Genomic DNA, 6,000 nt, shown 5'->3' on the forward strand with positions numbered 1-6,000 from the left:
AACACTGAAAATGCAAGGAAGCCATTTCCAGAATATTCTAAGGAGCTGGAGGTGCTGTGTGAGGAGCTGCAGGCCACTTTGGATGGTCTGGTAAGGGCCAGAGTTGGAACCCCACTGTGGCTTCCCACTCAGCTGTCCTACATCATGGTTGAGTCCTCTGGGGTCAGATTGGCACATGCGCATCAGGTGGGCTGAGTGTCTGGGGCCTGACATAGGCTGTTTCTGGGAACACCAAATCTTTTGATTCTTTTTCAGCTGAGGTAGGGAGGGTACACAGGGCTGAGGCCAGGCTTGGCATGTGGGGGCCCTGGGAGGTTTGATCCCCAGCACCACTGGGAGTGGCCTCTGGCATCGCTGCAGTCAGGAGCTGTTGGGAGACAGCTGTGGCCCTGCTCTAGACTTCTTTGTTCTGAACAACCAAAACTTTGGAACAACCACCTAAGGGGGTGCGAGGTAGTTTGGGCAGGGTTTACTCGTGTTGTCTCTGGCAACAGTAGCTTATGAGCTGCTGTCTCAGACGAGACTAGGCTCCTGGGGCTGGAACCCCAAAAACTCCCTTGGTGGTGGCCTGTGCCCCACCACAGAGCCTCAACTGCAACCAGGATTCCCAGAAGTATTCCCAGAATGAGCCTCCAGATCATTGCCACCAAACATGGCCCAAGCACTCCACTCTGCCTGCTGTGCATAGTAATGTTAAGTCCAGGAGAACAATGCACCGTTCAAAGACACCAAGACCACAGTCTCATGCAAAAGCAGGGGGTTTATTTTTTTACAAGCATATGCAGGGGCTGTGCTAGAATCCAGCATAAGCCAGAAACTGCCAGCCCCGAGCCATGAGCTTACAAACTGTATATAGCATTTCAAACAATAGAAAGTTACAGCAGATTGATTTGCTTTAGGAAGTACTTGACATCTGGCATTTGCTCCATCACATTTTTGCAAGGTGTAGGTGCAAGCTTACAGGGTTAACATGACCAGGTCAAAACCAAGTCAGAACGGAAAGAAGGTTAGACTGTAACTGGGTTGACAAGTTCCCAGGATTGTGAAGGGGGGTAAGTGATCAGGGCAGTCAGGGAACTCAGGGGAAATTTTTCCTTTACAGTAAGGTTTGAACTCAGGTAAGGAAGCTTTGGACACGTAATGTCTTCACTTGTTTTGTTTTTTTTTTTTTAAGTTTTTTTTGGGGGGGGTCACACTCAGCTCGTGCTCAGGGGTCACTCCTGGCTATCTGCTCAGAAATAGCTCCTGGCAGGCACGGGGGACCATATGGGACACCGGGATTCGAACCAACCACCTTAGGTCCTGGATCGGCTGTTTGCAAGGCAAATGCCGCTGAGCTATCCCTCCGGGCCCTGTTTTTTTTTTTTGGTTTTTGTTTTGTTTTGTTTTTGTGGATTTTGGATCACACCCGGCTCAGGTTACTCCTGGCTCTATGCTCAGAAATCCTGGCAAGCTCAGGGGACCATATGGGATACCGGGATTTGAACCACCGATCTTCTGCATGAAAGGCAAATGCCTTACCTCCTTGCTATCTCTCTGGCCCCAAGTCTTCACATTTTAGCCTGTTTTTTTTTTTTTTGTTTTGTTTTTTTGGGTCATACCTGGCGAAGCTCAGGTTACTCCTGGCACTGTGCTCAGAAATTGCCCTTAGGGGCTGGACTGGTGGCACAAGCGGTAGGGTGTTTGCTTTGCACGCATTAACCTAGGATGGCCCACAGTGATCCCCATCGTCACATATGGTCCTCCAAGCCAGGAGCGATTTCTGAGCACATAGCCAGGAGTAACCCCTGAATGTCACTGGGTTTGGCCCAAATCCCCCCCCTCCTAAAAAAATTGCCCCCGGCAGACTCGGGACCTTATGGGATGCCGGGATTCGAACCACCCTGAGTCCTGAGTTGGCTGCATGCAAGCAAATTCCCTTTGTTTTTTGTTGTTTTTTGTTGTTGTTGTTTTGTTTTGTTGGTTTTTGGTTTTTGGGCCACACCCGGCGATGCTCAGGGGTTACTCCTGACTATGTGCTCAGAAATAACTCCTGGCAGGCACGGGGGACCCTATGGGACACCGGGATTCGAACCAACCACCTTTGGTCCTGGATTAGCTGCTTGCAAGGCAAACGCCGCTGTGCTATCTCTCCGGGCCCTCTTCCTTCCTTCCTTCTTTCCTTCCTTCCTTCCTTCCTTCCTTCCTTCCTTCCTTCCTTCCTTCCTTCCTTCCTTCCTCCCTCCCTCTTTCTTTCTTTCTCTCTTTCTCTCTTTCTTTCTTTCTCTCTTTCTTTCTCTCTTTCTCTCTCTCTTTCTCTCTTTCTCTCTCTCTTTCTTTCTTTCTTTTTTTCTCTCCCTCTCCTCCCTTTTTTCCTTTCTTTTCTTTCTCTCTCTCTTTCTTTCTTTCTTTCTTCTTCTTCTTTCTTCTTTTTCTTTTCTCTTTTTCTTTTTTTCTTTCTTTCTTTTTTCTCTTTCTTTCTCTTTCTTTCTTTCTTCTTTCTTTCTTTCTTTCTTTCTTTCTTTCTTTCTTCTTTCTTTCTTTCTTCTTTCTTTTTCTTTCTTTCTTTCTCTCTCTCCCTCCCTCCCCCCTTTTCTTTCTTTCTTTCTTTCTTTCTTTCTTTCTTTCTTTCTTTCTTTCTTTCTTTCTTTCTTTCTTTCTTTCTTTCTTTCTTTCTTTCTTTCTTTCTTTTCTTTTCTTTTCTTTTCTTTTCTTTTCTTTCATCTCTCCGGGCCCTGTTTTTTGTTTTTTACTTTTGTTGATTGGTTAATTTGTTGTTGGGCCACACTCAGCGGTGCTCAGGGCTTACTCCTGGTTCTGCACTCAGAAATTGCCCCTGGCTGAGGCCGGAGAGATAGCACAGCTACTGTAGGGTGTTTGTCTTGCACGAGGCCGATCCAGGATAGACTGTGGTTCGAATCCCAGCATCCCATGTGGTCCCCCAAGCCTGCTAAGAGTGATTTCTGAGCACAGAGCCAGGAATAACCCCTGAGTGCTGCCTGGTACCATATGGGATGCTGGGAATCGAACCGGGTTTCTCCTGGGTTGGCCGCATGCAAGGCAAATGCCCTACCACTGTGCTATCTTTCCGGCCCCTTAACTTCTGTTTCTTAAGTTTTGGATTTATGGGCCAAACCCGACGGTGCTTAAGGCTTATTTCCTGCCTCTGTGCTTTGTGCTAGGAGATCTGTTGACTCTGGGGCCCTTCGACATGCCCCCATCACAGAAGTACCCCAGGCTGCCACAGCTGGGCTTGTGAGTGCTGGGCCCACACCCTGAGTATCTCTGTTGTAGCAAGTACATTCTTGCTTCCTGCTATTGGGTCCTTTATTTCTGGGATGGGCCACACTCAGAGATGCTCAGGACTTCTTCCTCTTGCTCTGTGTTCAGGGAGCATTCCTGGGGATTACGCTCGGGAGCACACAGGATGCCGAGTGTTGGGGATTGAATGTGGGTCAGCTGTATGCAAGGCAAGTGCCTTTCCTGCTGTGCTATTGCTTCAGCTTCTGCATCTTAACCTCTGATTTTTGAAGTGCCTCATTGCTTTTCAAAGAGGAAAATTCAAGTGCCTGGGAGGTACTCAAAGGGCTGGAACATATGCTTTGCTTGAGGGAGGCCCACATAGATTCCCAGTACTGTGTAATGCTGTTGAGCACCACCAGAGCAACCCCTGAGCAGCAATCCAAGAACCCCAGAGCCCCACCAGTAGTACTTCCAAAAAATACAAAATAACCCACAAGGTAGTGCAGGAGATAAGGTGTTTGCCTTGCATACAGCATACCTGATTTCAGGCCCTGGTACCCTGTATGGTTCTTTCAAGCACTGCCAAGAGTAATCCCTGAGCAGAGCCAGGAGGAAGAGAAGGAAGGAAGCCTGAAAAATAAATAACAAATGAGCCGGCTTGTTTGTTTTGGGGGTGCTTGGCTCTGCTCAGGGTTCACTTCTGCTGGGCTTAGGGGAACCATATGGGATGCCAAGGATTAAACCCAGGTTACCAGTGTGCAAGACAAATGCCTTCCCTGTTGCATTGGCCCCAGCCCCATGTCTTCTGTAAAAAACAAACAAACAAACAAACAAACCCTTCAGGGGTCCAGAGAGATAGCATGGAGGTAGGGCATTTGCCTTTCATGCAGAAGGTCATTGGTTCGAATCCCGGCATCCCATGTGGTCCCCCGAGCCTGCCAGGAGTAATCCCTGAGCACTGCCGGGTGTGACCCCCCCCCCACCCCCCAAAAAAACCTTCAGACTGAGTTTTCATTCTGTGTCAGATCCAAGTGCTGCTATTACAGAAACATTCACATCTTTCCCACTTTGCTCCAGCCTGTCAAGGGGCTGGTTTCTCAGACCTCTCTTCATGTTCTCTGCTGATCTGTGGTGGGAAGTTGGATGTGGCTTGCCCGTACCAGGAGCCTTTGCCGCATGTTCCGGTCAGTGCTGTGGGCTTGTGGAATGGGCACACAGGTCTTTGGCTGTGGTATGAGGGCCTACAGCCATTCCCTCAGGGCTCTTCCTTAGCTTTCTCTGCTCTCACTGAGTGACTGTGGCCTCCAGGGGCTGCGGCAGGAAGCCGAGGAGAGAGAGATGGGAGCTGAGCTCTGGGCAGCCTGACCACAGGGCCTGTTCCCAGACATGCCAACCTTGAGAATTTTTCAGTATCATTTCAGGATTGGGTGGGGTGGAACATTGGCCCAGAAGAGGCTGGAGGAGTCTTTTAAAAATTCATGGGAGCTAAATGTAGCACTGCGGCTCCAGAGTTGTTGGCCTCTGGTGGAGGCGCAAGTGTGAGGAATGGAGATTCTCATGCCATCTTCCTGCCATCTGGGCAGTGGTTTGTTCTCATCATTGGACCCCCCCAGGTAGCAGCCCCTCTTAAGCACCCAGACATTGGGTCATCTGGCACCTCCCTGGGGCCTGGTGTGGAAGCCCGGATTTGATTGCCATGTCCTGTGTGGAGTGTGTCCCCCTTCCTCGTGGTTGCTTTTCAAAAAAGGAAAACTGAGGTCCACGGAGGTGGGAAGCTCCAATACCAGTCAGCTTACCTGACACCTGTTCTTCCATGGACAGTGTTGTCACCTTCGTTCTGTCCTCAGGGATATTGGGGAAGTAAATGGTTGCCTATGTGGGAACTTCTGCCCAAGACTGTCCCAGGCTCAGTTTTCAGGTACACACACACACACACACACACACACACACACACACACACACACACTTTGAACCCTCAGCCCCAGTGAACACTAGTAATATTCTGTTACCAATTTCTGTCATTTCAGACTAAAATCCACGCGAAAATGGGAAAGCTGACTTACACACACACACACACACACACACACACACACACACTTTGAACCCTCAGCCCCAGTGAACACTAGTAATATTCTGTTACCTATTTCTGTCATTTCAGACTAAAATCCACGCGAAAATGGGAAAGCTGACTTCCACAACCAAGGGTGTCTGTGAACTAGAAAACTACCACCACGGGTTGGAGGGAACACGGCCCCCTATGTTTAATACTTGGCCCACAGCCCACTTCTGTGAGTTGTTTTTCTGCATCTCTGGTGCAGGGGGAAATGGCAGTGGCTCTGGCCTCCCTGGGTCTCTCCTGTCAGTGCTGGGGGCAGGTAGGAGTGAGTGTTGCTTTTGATTTTGATCACCAGAACAAATTGTCAGCCAAGAACAGTGACATCGTGCTCGCTTCGGCAGCACATATACTAAAATTGGAATGATACAGAGAAGATTAGCATGGCCCCTGCGCAAGGATGACACGCAAATTCGTGAAGCGTTCCATATTTAAAAAAAAAAAAAGAAGAACAGTGACATCATTTGAGGCTCGTGGTGGCCGCTGCTGTCTCCTGCCTCTGCACACAGGAGCCTTTGTTTGGGGACTTTTATTTATTTTTTTTTTTTTTTTTTTTTTGGTTTTTGGGCCACACCCGTTTGACGCTCAGGGGTTACTCCTGGCTAAGCGCTCAGAAATCGCCCCTGGCTTGGGACCATATGGGACGCCGGGGGATGGAACCGCGG

The 6,000-nt window shown here is 49.1% G+C and overlaps 1 non-coding gene across 1 annotated transcript; it reads left to right on the forward strand.

Annotated features, from left to right (window-relative positions):
* The first annotated feature begins 5,663 nt into the window (after window positions 1–5,663).
* On the forward strand, window positions 5,664–5,770 carry LOC125995272 (U6 spliceosomal RNA). Its single transcript, XR_007490820.1, has one exon. It is a non-coding gene; the product is annotated as a U6 spliceosomal RNA (small nuclear RNA).
* Window positions 5,771–6,000: the final 230 nt, after the last annotated feature.

The sequence above is a fragment of the Suncus etruscus genome, chromosome 17, assembly GCF_024139225.1.
Source record: "Suncus etruscus isolate mSunEtr1 chromosome 17, mSunEtr1.pri.cur, whole genome shotgun sequence".
Lineage (NCBI taxonomy): Eukaryota > Metazoa > Chordata > Mammalia > Eulipotyphla > Soricidae > Suncus > Suncus etruscus.